Raw genomic sequence first — 14,023 nt, forward strand, 5'->3', positions numbered from 1 at the left:
AGTCACAATGGCCTGGGAGTTAGAGTCCAACAACATCTGAGAACCCAAGTTTGAGAACCCTTGTTCTACATAAGCAGTGTAATGTTCAGGCTATGGCCATGGATTACAGAAGCAGAGATTATATTCTCATACATCAGCTATGTGGAAATGATAAAGCAGCATATTGGAAAAATATTGGTTAGCAAGGGAGTGGTGTAACAAAACAAGCAAACAGGGTGTATACCTCTATGTCGCCTCTCTGGGGTATTAAATCAGGTGAATATTATTTGTCCTATCGGGTGTTGGTTCTGATTACAGACAGGAACAACGAATGGCAAGGTGACCTCATTTATCAAGAGGAAACAGATCTCATGTATCAAACAAGTTGTTCTAGTAAGGACTAGTCTGCCTACTTTCCTTTCACTATCTCTACAACTGGACTGAATTTGGTTCAAATCGAGGTCTACAAATTAGATCTCTTGCACCTCAAATGTTCATGCATCCACCATCTTGAATTGGGGTGGATGGCATAATCACAAACACCATTGAGGTGCCCCTCTGTGTCACTTACTACAATTGTACCTAATTGGTTCAAATCAGTTAGACAATACACAAGTTAGCCCACTTGTGCCTCAAATGTTCATGCGTACCCCATCTTGAATTGGGGTAGATGAAGCATCACCAACATATGCCATTGGAGCATCCCTATGTGTTTCTACAACAGTAGCAAATTTGGTTCAAATTGGTTAGGCAGTTCACAAGTTAGCCCACTTGCCCCTCAAAGGTTTGCACGTCTGCCATCTTGAACTAGGCTGGATGGCATCATCACAAACTATGCTGTTGAGGTGTCCCTATGTGTCCCTACAACTGTACCCGATTTGGTTCATATTGGCCCAGGCATTGCGAAGTTGATGGTGGGGGGACACACACTCACACGGATTGCCGGGTGATCTAATAAGCCTACTGGAAAGCAGGCTAAAAAACTGACTGAAAATTTAGAGTTGCCAACTCCTTTCCCCACCCCTGGAAATACTCCTCCACCTTTAGTAAGTGAAGAACAGGTAGAAATTTAGCAAGTGACATTTCCCCCAGAATGGGGAGATTAGGTGTTGGGAAAGACATTTGCCCTGTTCAGGAGTTCAAAAGGAACGCTGGTGAACACACTTACAAGGCTGAAAGGAGGCCGAAAGTCCTACTCCCAGCCTGTAACTCACTCTCCCACCCCACTTTTCATGCTGACAGCAATGTTTGTCTGAAGAGACGGACACTGTCAAGGTGACTGCCTTCATTTCCGTGATCGGGAGATTGGGGCATCCCAGCCTTCTGCTCACAGAAACAGAGGCAGTCGTGCTTACAACATTAGTCTGTTCAGACAAATGCTGCTCTAAGCATGAAGAGTGGGGCAGGATAGTGAGTGACAGGCTGGGGGCGGGATTTCTGACCCCCTTTCAGCTCCATAAGCAGGGGCGTAACTATAATAGGGCAAGGGGAGACCGCCCTCTGCCTCGGGCCCCCCTCCAGAGACATGTCTCCCCCACCCCTCCTGAGCTTCCTTGAATCATTTTTTAATTTTTAGAGGAAGGCAGTGATAGGGGGGCATTTTAAATTTTTGTCTCTGGGCCCACTCCAACCTTGTTATGCCCCTGCCCGTAAGTGTGTTCACCAGCCTTCCCTCTGGAAGCCTGAACAGGACTATTGTCTACCAAACATCTGGTGTTAAATCAGCTGTTAAAGGCACAGGAGTTCTGCCATAGAGGGAGGCCAGGGCTGGATTTAGGGACAGGCAACCCAAACTTGAGGGTGGGGAAGTGCCCTTAATGGGTTATCTACTCAACTGCTGAAAGAAATAGTACAAACACTTAAATAGTAAAGATGGTAACACTAATCTGAATGGAGAGTGTGTTATTAATTTATTATTATTCTTCATTGGACAATTTACATCAGTGCCCATTCAACAATTGCGTGTGAGTGACTGTGATATCATTGATATCATCACACATTGTGAGATGAGTAAGCATCAGCCCCACATTAATGCAGTGTTTATTTTGCTGTTCTTGTTGTTAGCAACAAAAAAGAAAACAATGTTTGAAATACAACGTTGAACTATGTATATGGATTCATTTTTTGTGGACTGAGAATGTTCTGGACCTTTATAGAATCTTTCAGGACTTTCTAGGCTTTCTGAGAACTGCATTTTCCTCATGCCTCCTAGAATGTTCTCAGCCATGCCCTCATGGGCATATGAGAGGCAGGGCATCATCGCCACTCAGAGATATACAAGAACAAAGTGAAGCAAGAGCCCAACTACAATACCATATAGATAAAGTGCGCCATCGGGTCGGTGTTGACTCCTGGTGACCACAGAGCCCTGTGGTTGTCTTTGGTAGAAGACAGGAGGGGTTTACCATTGCCATCTCCCACGCAGTATGAGACAATGCCTTTCAGCATATTCCTATATCACTGCTGCCTGATATAGGTGTTTCCCATAGTCTGGGAAACATACCAGCAGGGATTCGAACCAGCAACCTCTGGCTTGCTAGTCAAATAATTTCATTAGGTGGCTGACACAATTAGGTGGCTGATACCATTAGGTGGCTGACACAATACCATATACCTTGTTTTATTATGTAATTGTAAACATGTACTTCCTTTTTTAAGATGTGAAGAGTGTAAGTAGCAACTAATGAAGGGCATATTTAATAAGACAGCAGAGTATTTAATTCCTGTCCATGCAACAATATAAAATAAATACTGTTACTATATCAATTGAAAATATTATTGCCAGTCTTTGGATCTCTCAGGAACCATGCTTCAGTTAGGACAAAAGAGAATGCCTTATACCGAGTCAGTCCATTGGTCCATCTAGGTCAGTATTGTCTCCACAGACTGGCAGCGGCTTCTTCAAGGTTGCAGGCAGGAGTCTCCCTCAGCTCTATCTTGGAGATGCCAGGGAAGGAACTTGGGACCTTCTGGATGCTAGTAAGCAGGTGCTCTACCCAGAGTGGCCCCACCCCCTGCGGGGAATATCTTCCAGTGCTCACATGTTAAAAAAATACAAACCAGGGTGGACCCTGCTTAGCAAAGGGGACAATTCATGCTTGCCACCACAAGACCAGCTCTCCTCTAAAGTGATCTTTTGAATGAATGGACTCGAATTAACAGTCTGAGGACATTAACTTTAATAGTATGTTTAAATCTCACACTGGGGACTCCCACACCTTTTCCTTCATAAAAAGCAGGGGTGGGGGATCTGCTTTAGTGTATCTTGATTTCAGCAAAGTATTTCACAAAGACTCCCACAATATCCTTGTTGACAAGTTGGTACAATGTGGGCTAGATGATGATGCTACTGTTGGCTGACTGAACCACCACACACAGCTGGCTGAACCACCATATTCAGCATTAATGGCTCCACATCATCCTGGAGAGAGTTATGGAGTGGAATTCCACAGGGCTGTATCCTCCTGGGCCCTGTGCTGTGCAACATGTATATGAATGACTTGGAGTGGGGAGCAGAGGGGATGCTTATCAAATCTGCAAATGATACACAGTCAGGGAAAGGGGAGGGTTAGCTAGCGAACACCTTGGAAGACAGAATCAAGATTCAATCCAATGTGGACAGGCTTGACTAGTGGGCCAAAACCAACAAGACAAAGTACAAGAGAGACAAATGTAAAGTCCTGCAGCAGGGCTTTATCAAATATCAAATGCACGTGTACAGGATGGGGGAGACCACCTGGCTTGGCAACAGTACATACGGAAGGGCCTTGGTGTCTTAGGGTTGCTATGGCAGTCCTCCTAGGCGGCATTAACAGAGGCCTAGAGTCCAGATCATAAGAAGTCATTGTCCCAGTCTATTCTGTGCTGGTCAGGAGAAGGCAACAAAGATGATGAGGGTTCTGGAAACCAGTTCCTATGAGGAATAGTTGAAAGAGTTGGGTATTTTTAGCATGGGGGAGATAGGACTATGGGGAGATAGGATAGCTGTCTTCAGATATATTGTAGCCTAGGATGCTCTACCTAGGAGGCAGTAGTGGGTGGAGGGGGCAGGCTACTTAGGTAACGAGGAGGAACAGTTGCACTGCAACTGAAGCTGTTGGTGAGAGAGAGAAGGAGGAAGATAGGAAAGAGCTACTAAGGAGAAGAGTGAAAGAAAGCTACAGAAAAAACTGAGGAGGAGAAGCAAATACTTGAAAGAGAGAAGCTTACCTGATGACACAGTTCCTATAACAGATCTGGAGCAAGAGAGATCAGCATTTAAAGTGTCAGGCCTGACTAAAGCTGCGAGGGAATTTGGTAGGACTGTGGGAAGGGGCACCTCTGGAGGTGGGGGAAACCAAGTCATGTGTACAAAAGAGTATTGGTGTAACCAGAGGTATAGCCAGGGGCGTAACTACCATTAGGCAAGGGGAGGCGGCTGCCTGGGGGCCCCCACGCCTCGAGGGGCCCCCCAGAGGCAAGTCACATGTGAAGTGAGTGTTTGTGTATCAGCGAGGGGCCCATTTTAAAATGTTGTCTCTGGGCCCACTCCAGCCTCGTTACGCCCCTGGGTATAGCTATGGAATGTGGGGGCCCCAGCTACTGAGAGCCCCACAGCTCCACCCCTCCCTGTTTTCTTCATTATCTCCCTCACTCCGAGGGGCTGCTGAAGAGAGGGGAGAACAGGCCCTGTTCTCCAGGGGCCCCCTCTCCCCTAACTATGCCCCTGGGTGTCACTGTATGTTTTGTTTATGATGTATTTTGTGACCAACTATTTCTTTACATCTGTGTCTTACTTTTGCCCATACATGCTGTTGTTGAACTTGCCCTGCTTGTTGATTGGTTGGTTGGTTGGTTGGTTGGTTGGTTGGTTGGTTAAGTGCTGTCAAGTCGGTGTTGACTCTTAGCGACCACATAGATAGATTCTCTCCAGGATGATCTGTCTTCAAATTGGCCTTTAAGGTCTCTCAGTGGTGCATTCATGTTCGTTAGCAATCCTTAATTTCTGAGGACCCAGGGCCCATTACATAGTGAAGGGCTCTCACATGAGAAGGAGCTGACTTGTTCTCTGTTGCTTTTGAGGGCAGGGCTAGAACCAATGGGTTGAAATTATAAGAAAGAAGGTTTGTTTTATTTATTTCATTTATATATACCACTCCTCCGCCGACAGTTCAGGGCGGTTCACAATCAGATTTAGACTACACATTAGAAGGAATTTCCTCACTGTTAGAGCTGTTTGATGGTGGAACATTCTGTCTCATGTATTGGTGGATGCTTCCTCACTGATGGTCAGAGATGAGCAGCAGAAATATTTTTGGAATGCTTTATTTTCCCAGTGGACATTTTTCCATTTCTAAAATGTCATTGGCTGACATCCAAACTACCATGGCACACATGCAGCAGTGTGAGTTTCAGACTACTGCTGTGCTGTCGCTTGAGTGGGGGAAGGGGTGACTTTTGATCATCTTCTCTTCCCTCTCAAGCCCACTGTATGTCACCAAAATATGTCCCAGAGGGCCACATGACTCTCTGGGTTATATTTTAGTGACACAAGTGGACTTCAGAGGGAAGGAAAGATTGGCAAAAGTTTCCCCTTTCCCCACTTCAGCGACAGTGTGGTGGTAATACTCTGGAACTTGCAGTGCTGTATGTGCAGCACTGTTTCATAAAATTCATTAGTAACAATGAATGGATGCCAGTGCAATATTAGGCAAGTCCAGCAGTTTCAAAGATGTAATTAATGTTTTTCAGGTGATTATATATATATTTTCCACATAAAGCTTTGAATTTGTTTCAGTGTGACACTTAGAGCATATGAAGTGTCTTTATGGAGCCCACCACCCCACTCCCACATACACACTGTACATACTCACCATCAAATATTTCAGTTCAACTTGAGATACTGTGTGAGAAATTAATATAATGGAAGGGTGTGTCTGTTTAATGTAAAAATAGGTTAAATGGCATGCCAAATAAGATCATAATCTATTTAGGGCATCAGGAAAGTCTGTATATTATCTTCTTTATATTTAAATGCCTTAGGACGTATGTAGCAAATCCTGTGGGACGTAGCACATCTTGCGAATGTACTGTGACAACCCTCAGCAAGAGAGAGAAGGCATGGAGGAGGAGGGGGGCTGAGGAGTAGATGGAGTCACAACCAATGAAACCTGGTCCCACCAAGAAGAGCCTTCTACCAATTGCCTTCTTCTGTCACTCGGGTTGGTAATTTGCATGCTGGCTCTGAGGGGAACAAGCGGTCGCTCTCCTAACTTCTCCCACCCCCGAGCAGCAATTTGAAGCAGGGGCATATCTAGGGTGGGGCAGGCAGGGCACATGCCCCAGGCGCCACTTGAAGGGGGCGCCATTTTTTAAAATGAAAAAAAAATATTAAAAATTGGCTGCCGAAAACAAAATGGCCACTGTACATGCTCAAATGGCCTCTGTGAGGCCCTAGGCCATTCCAGGCCTCACAGAGGCCAACTGAGCATGAGCAGTGGCCATTTTGTTTTCGGCGGCCTTTTAAAAAAAATATTTTTAAAAATGGCCACTGCACATGCTCAAATGGTCCCTGCAAGGCCCTCAGCCTGGGCTGCAGCGGTGAATTAAGAGGCTGGCAGGGGGGAGGGGGAACCTTTGCAGATTCCCCATGGCCTTTAGGAAGCCCCCCAAAGGGGCTACAGGTTAAAAAAAATTTTAATTTAATATAAGTTACAGTGCACATATTCAGTTTGGCACTATGTACAGAGAATCAGGGCTTGTGAATACTGAGCTGAAGCTTATGAATTAGGCTTGTATTCATTTGCTCTTACTTTGCTTCTTGTGATAAGTGAGTTAAATGTGATGTCTTAATAATATGGCTATTAATGATGAGTTTGTCTTTGAATCAGTGTGAAATCCTTAGTATTAAGGCACAATGGGAGTTTCTTGCTCTCTTTCTCTCATTTTAACTGTCTTTCTGAAATACTAGAATATATTCTAAGCAGTGATACAGTTTACTCTGCATATCCTTTAATTGTTTTCAGAGTATCTGGGAAAAGTCAAATTCTCCATTTATGTTTAAAACTGATGTAATAGTGATGCTACAATGCATAGTAGGGAATTAGAGAGGCATTTCTGTTTAGTTTTCCAAGTACACCTCCACATAGTATTTAGGTATTTCATGAGCCCCAGCATACTGAAATTTGTAGTTTTCTGGCATTTTTTGGTCTGGCTACGTTCACTGCTAAATAGTTTTTGAAATATTAAAAGATTAACGCGCTTGACTTGAGCTGATATTATGGTAAAGTTATCTGAAAGATGGGTGTCAGATGTTTGGACAGGGGGCGCAATTTCAGTGCTTGCCCTAGGTGCTATTTTCCCTAGATACGCCTCTGATTTGAAGGGAAGGGAGGAAAACAGACGGAGCCCGGGTGGGTGTTTATTATTGTAGCATTGGACAAGCCTCTCTGAAAGGACTGCCTCACCCACGGCAAACAGCAGCCTGCACAAGCTAAAGCAGAGCAGATCTCCCCGGAAAAGAACGGCCACGTCAAAAGCCTGTGAGCCCCCTTTCCTTTGCTGTGCTGGCTCCCACAGCAGTTGCAGAGAAAGCTCTGCGTCCACCTGCTGTTGCTGCGCTTCAAAACAATACAGTAAAGCAAGGGATTGTGACAGGGGCATAATGAAGTGTGTGTGTGTGTGTGGTGTGTGTGTGTGTGTGTGTGTGTGTGTGTGTGTGTGTGTGAGAGAGAGAGAGAGAGAGAGAGAGAGAGAGAGAGAGAGAGAGAGAGAGAGAGACTGTGTGTTTGAGTATTCTCCGTTCTTAGTGGGTCTCCCACCACCACGACCCTGCACTTTTGCCAGACCTCCCTATGTGCAGAACTCAACAGGGATTCCCGCTCACAAAACCCACCCATCACCACACCTCCACCGCACACATACATTATCTTCTCAACCTCCAGATGCCTCCAAGCCTGGAGGGAAATCAGGATGTCAGGCGCAGACAAGAGACCACGACCTCCCTCTTTCCTTCTCCCCCACTAAAATGCAAGAGACTTCACTTCCCCAGGAAGAACCAGCCTCAATACTTCCCTGCACTCTCCCCCCACTTGCCACCATCCCAACCAACATGACAGGGGTGTGCGAGTACATGTGGGTGGGAATTCCAGATGGAAATTAAACAGGTACTAGAATAAAGGGAGGGACACACAGGGGATCTCTCTCCTCTCTCTCCTCCCTCAGACCCTTGGTCCATTCCTTTGAATAAACTTCATTGTGTATTTTATGTAGATAGAAGGTCAATTTAGTCCTTAACTACTAAGGGCTCTGCTCCTGCAATGTGCACTTAAGAATGAATAAAGGAAAGAGACAGAGAGCGAGAGAGCAGGTGGGGAGGTCTCTGGGGTGAAGGGGCTGTGGCAGAGGGTGAGGGGAGCGATCAAGTACTAGCACACAGATTCTTAAGAATAAATTCAATGGAAATCATTGGGGTTTACTTCCAAGTAGATGCCAGGGAGGGAACTCAGAATCTTCTGCATGCAAGCATGCGGGTGCTCTTCCAAGAGCAGCCTCATCCCCTAAGGGGAATATCTTATAGTGCTCACACATCTAGTCTCCCATTCAAATGCAAACCAGGGCAAACACTGCTTAGCAAAGGGGACAATTCAGGCTTACTACCACAAGCCCAGCTTTCCATCCTTGGGTCATGTCAGGTGCCAACTGAACGGACAGACTTCATCACCCCATGGATCAACTTTTAGTAGGTCACTCATGAGTAAGATCACTAGGGTGTTCCAAAGCCGAGGGGCCACAACTGAAAAGGCCTTGTCTCTAGTCCCCACCAATCGGATCTCTGTTAGTGGCGGGGCCAGGAGTAGGGTCTGAGATGACAAGCAGAAGGCCTTGGCAGGTTCATATGGGCAAATGTGGTCCGACAAGTATCCCAGCCCCAAGCTGTGTAGGGCTTGTTAATATGCCAACAATCCATTCAAATACTTATCTTTTTCATTTTCCATGGCTTAAAATACCAAAGCTAAATTAGTAAGCAATTAATAACATCATATATCGTAGTAAAATAATTTCTGCAAAGGAGAGCATCCTTTAGTATTCTGTTTCTAGGGAACATTAGATTCAGGATTGTTGCCACAAAGGCAAGAGTTCTCAAAGCCTATAGAATAAGAACTTTGTTTTGCCATTTATGTAGAAGGCCAATTTAGTCCTCAACACAAGTTCTTAACTGCTAAGGGCTGTGATCCTGCAATATGCACTTAAGAATAAATTCAACATAAATAATTGAGGCTTACTTCCAAGTACATGTGTGCAGACTTGAGAGATTCCCTTGATGGCCCAGAATCTTTCCTCCAGCAGACCCATGCAAACCTCCTCCCCCAGCCCCTTCCTTTGGTCTGTTCTTTTGCTGCTGCAAACTCAGATCTGGATGTCCCACAAATGCTTCCAGCAGATCAGACTCCTTCCTGCATTCTCCTTCGTGGGGCATAAGGAGAACAGAAAAATAGAAGGGGAATAGGGGTGCTGTGGGTACCCCTGCCTGAGCCCAATTCATGGCCAAGCACTTAAGGGTGCTCACCTTGTGTTCCCCCCCCATGAATGAGTTCACCATGCCAGAAAGGTCTCACTCAATAACCAGATTACCAGCACATTTTCCCAGAACAGCAACAAGTAATTTATTATGAAGAAGACCAGGCTGTTGCAAGGGAAACTACAAAACAAACAATGTTAACAGCATGGTTGAAACTTAATCAAGCTGACGAACAAGCATATATCTACACTTACACAGAGATACCAAAGCACTATGTTTATGACAAAAATGAGACAAAATGGAAAATGCGCCAATGAGGAGGAAAAGGAGTGATTGGAAGAATGCCAGTAGTTAGTATACAAGACAGTGAAAGATACTATCTGCGAATGCTACTCACATGAAATGTGAGTGCAATTGGTTTCAACACTTTGAAGACTGTCAGTGGTGTACTATGTGAAGCTTTCCAAGAGTTGTGCAGAGAACTAGGACTTCTAGAAGGCAATCAAAATTGGCATGAAACAATAACTGAAGCGGTAGAGAGGCAAATGCCACATTTCTTGCGAATGTTATTTGCAATAATCTGTGGATTTGGAGAAACAGAAAATGTTCCTAAACTTTGGGCACAGCACAAACATGTAATGTGCGAGGATTATGTTCATAGATATTCCGCAGAGACTGGGCCACAATACGTGCTTGCAGAAATTGAGGAACTACTGAAGGCTTATGGTTTGAGCCTGAGAAAACTAAAACTGCCTGTTGTGTATCTACCATCAGCTATTCAAAATCTGTACTCCTTTGACATCTTAGAAGAGCAACCCAAAGCCAGAAAAAAATACAACAATGCTAAACAATGAGCAATAAGTAGCCATGAAATACTTAATGCAATATATACTTAATGCAATATATGGAAATCAAAGAGAGAGTCCAAAATACTTCTTTTTAGATGGACCTGCTGGTACAGGAAAGACATTCGTATACTCAACACTCTTACACACAATCCGAGGGAAAGGAGATCAAGCCATCCCTGTAGCTTCAATAGGAATATCAGCTACTCTATTACCTGGAGAAAGAATGGCTCACTTGCAATATAAAACCAAACAGAAGCAAAAACAAAAAACCAAAAAAACCTCATGGAGACAAAATTAATAGTACTAGCTGAACCCGCACAGAGCATCTGTGCGGTAGTTTACTTACTTTTGGGGGTTTAGTTGGGAGAACTTGTTTGGCTGGTCCTCCCTTTTTAGCTGTGCATTGCACCCGTGTTCCCCTCTCTCTCCACCCCCACAACTGTCTCATTTGCCCTGCCGCACTCTCTCACTCGTGCTCTCTCCCCCACCACTCTCTCTCTCACTCGGTCTCCCCCTGTTCTCTCTCGCTCACCCTGTCTCCCCCCGCTCTCTCTCACTTGCTCCGTCTCCCCCGCTCTCTCTTGCTCGCTCTGTCTCCCCCGCTCTCTCTCGCTCTGTCTCCCCCTGCTCTCTCTTGCTTGCTCCTTCTCCCCCCGGCTCTCTCTCGCTCGCTCTGTTTCCCCCCGGCTCTCTCTTGCCCGCTCTGTCTCCCCCGCTAGCGCTCTCTTGCTCGCTCTGCCTTTACTTACTTTTTGGACTTTTGTTGCAAGAATTTGGTTGATTGTTCAGTTGTTGTTGTATGGGTGGTGTTTGTTTGTTTTTTGGTGGGGGGGGGGACTGCCAGCAGCTGGACTACACAGTCTTTTTTTTTTTTTAAGGAATGACTGGGAGTGGTGTTTTTATTTTTAGTTTTATGTTTTGTTTTGTTTTTTGAGGTATGGGGTGCGACAGAGTGGCTGTGGGGTAGGCAGGCCGGGAACAATGGCAGGAAGAAAGTTAACGGCCCTCACATGGCCCTCCTCGCCACCACCTGTCGCTCGCAAAGCAGGAAACTGGCCCTAGCCACCCCCTCGTACCTGCTCCTGCTGCCCCAAGGTGGCCAGCCGATTTCCGCCTGCCATTCCCCGCGTCCCAACCCAGCCGCTCCCTCGTTCCTGCTCCTGCCGCCTTTCTTTCTCTCTTCCCCGAATATGCCGGCCGCCCTGTTTGCTGCCTCAGCCGCCCCCTCGTACCTTCTCCTGCCACCTTTCTTCCTCTGTTTCCTTCCCCTCCCTGTTTTCTTCCCTCTGAATCCTTCCCTTCTTTCTCTGTCTCTGTTCCCCAGTCCTCTGTCCTGTTTGCCATTCCCCGAGTCCCACCAGCCTCCCTCGCTGCGGCTCCCTCCCCAGGCAATGGTTCCAGGAAAGGCATCCGCATGGCTCCGGACACCTCCAGATGTAGTCCTCAACTCGGTCGTCCGAGTTGAATTATATATATATATATATAGATGGGATGACGCTCCAATGACGCAAGCACACGCCTTCCTGGCTGTAGATGGACTTCTCAAAGATCTTACAAAATGTACCAAACCATTCGGAGGTAAACCATCTTACTGGGAGGAGATTTCTGTCAAGTCTTGCCTGTAATCTCTCTTGACTGTTGTCAGCTACTTGAAGAGACATCACCTTTGGTCAGAATTTCATGTAATGAAACTCACTCAAAACATGCACACTTAATACTGAGAGAGCATTTGCAAAATGCTTTTTAGAAGTAGGCGCAGGTAAGATGGAGGAACAATAAAATTACCACTAAAATGCTACCCACAAAAACAAGATCCAGTTGAACATCTCTGTGGTGACATAGACTTCACTACAGTCACCTCTCAGAAGCCTAAAGGAAGAGCAATTCTCACAGTAACAAATGAGGTTTCACTTGAACTCAACAATCGCATACTAGAGTAAATATTAGGAGATGAGGTAGTTTACAAAAGCATAGACAGTATTGTGAGCAAGCATAATGAAGATCAGCTTGCATACCCAGAAGAATTTTTGAACAGCCTGACACCAACTGGAATGCCACCTCACAAACTGAGATTAAAAACAGGAGCAGTGATCATGCTACTTAGAAATTTAGCACCCTTTAAAGGCCTGTGCAATGGGATGCGACTCACAGTAACATGCTTGCAATGCAACATAATTGAAGCAAAAGTAATAACAGAAACAATTAATATGGAAACTATACTCATACCCCAAATACCACTTATGCCATCAGATACAAACATGCCTTTCAAATTCAAATTAAAACAATAGCCTATAAGATTCGCTTTCTCAATGACTATCAACAAGTCACAGGGACAAACTTTTGAAAAAATCTGCCTATACTTACAAAAACAAGTTTTCAGCCATGGGCAACTTTATGTGGGACTCTCACGAGTCAGATCATTTGACTCACTAACAATTGTATCAGCACAAGAGATCAAAAACTGTGGTTATAAAGAAATATATGACACTGAGCAAACACAAAGAGACTGTGGCAGGGGGACAGAACAGCAATAAAGTACTAGCGCGCAGATGCGCTAGTTGTTCAGCTAGTTGTTGTTGTTATGCTGCTTACACACAGTCTACCAGATGTTATTGACTGGATTTGGTATTTTAATTATTGGGCCCTTTCCAAGGGTCTAGGATAACTAAAGAAAAATTAAAGATACCATTGAAGTATTTGTGCTGTCCCAAGTGGTGTGGCCTTCTGTAGTTGATGTGTTGTAATTTTATCAATGCCCAAGGTTTCAAGATGGTGTTCAAGTTCTTTTGGTACTGCACCAAGGGCACCAACAACTATTGGCAGCACTATTGTTTTCTTTTTCCAGAACCGCTCAATTTCAATCTGAAGGTCCTTGTATTTAGTTTTTTTCTCCAATTGTTTTTTTGTCGACTTGTCTATCCCCTGGGATTGCAATATCAATGATCAGAACCAGATTCTTCTCGATGACTATCAGATCTGGTGTATTTTACGCTAAATGACTATCAGTTTGTATTCCAAAATCCCAAAGGATTTTTGCCTCCTCATTATCTGTGACCTTCTCAATAAGCCGATTCTACCAATTCTTGCTTGCTGGCAATTTGTAATTCTTGCAAATGTTCCAGTGGATCATTGCAGCAAATTTATTGTGTCTTTCCTTATAATCAGTCTGTGCGATTTTCTTACAACAACATACAAGGTGCTAAACCATCTCTTCCACTTCCTTGCATAACCAAACCTACTGTCTTTCTGGGTCTTATCAATTTTTGCTTTCATAACATTTGTTCTAGGTGATTGTTCCTGTGCTGCAAAAATGAGACCTTCCATTTCTTTCTTCAGTGTCCCCTTCTTGTTGTTATTATTATTATAACAACTTCTTCTTGTTGTTGTTTAAGGGGAGAAATGCAAAGGAGGGGAATCTGCACGGGAAAATTTTCCAACTTAAAAATTTCCAGAAAACCCACATCTCTGCTGGATGTTTTGAAACAGAGGTTGGGTGACCATCTGTGAGATATGTTCTAGTCTAGCAGTTTCTTGCACTCAGCAGGGGATTGGACTGCAAGACTTCCAAGGTTCTTTCCAACTCTAAAATTCTATGATTCTATGATCTGGATCAGGACCATGGCTTGTGCCCAACCCTGGCAAAACACAATGAAAATCACCTTCCAGAAATAATGTTTGTAGCAAATAACTGTTTTGA

The 14,023-nt window shown here is 44.7% G+C and overlaps 1 protein-coding gene across 1 annotated transcript in view; it reads right to left on the bottom strand.

Annotated features, from left to right (window-relative positions):
* The window catches only part of ABCB11 (ATP binding cassette subfamily B member 11), a 159,875-nt gene that overhangs the window by 90,227 nt on the left and 55,625 nt on the right, over window positions 1-14,023 (bottom strand). The window lies entirely within an intron of this gene.

Source organism: Hemicordylus capensis, chromosome 1, assembly GCF_027244095.1.
Source record: "Hemicordylus capensis ecotype Gifberg chromosome 1, rHemCap1.1.pri, whole genome shotgun sequence".
Lineage (NCBI taxonomy): Eukaryota > Metazoa > Chordata > Lepidosauria > Squamata > Cordylidae > Hemicordylus > Hemicordylus capensis.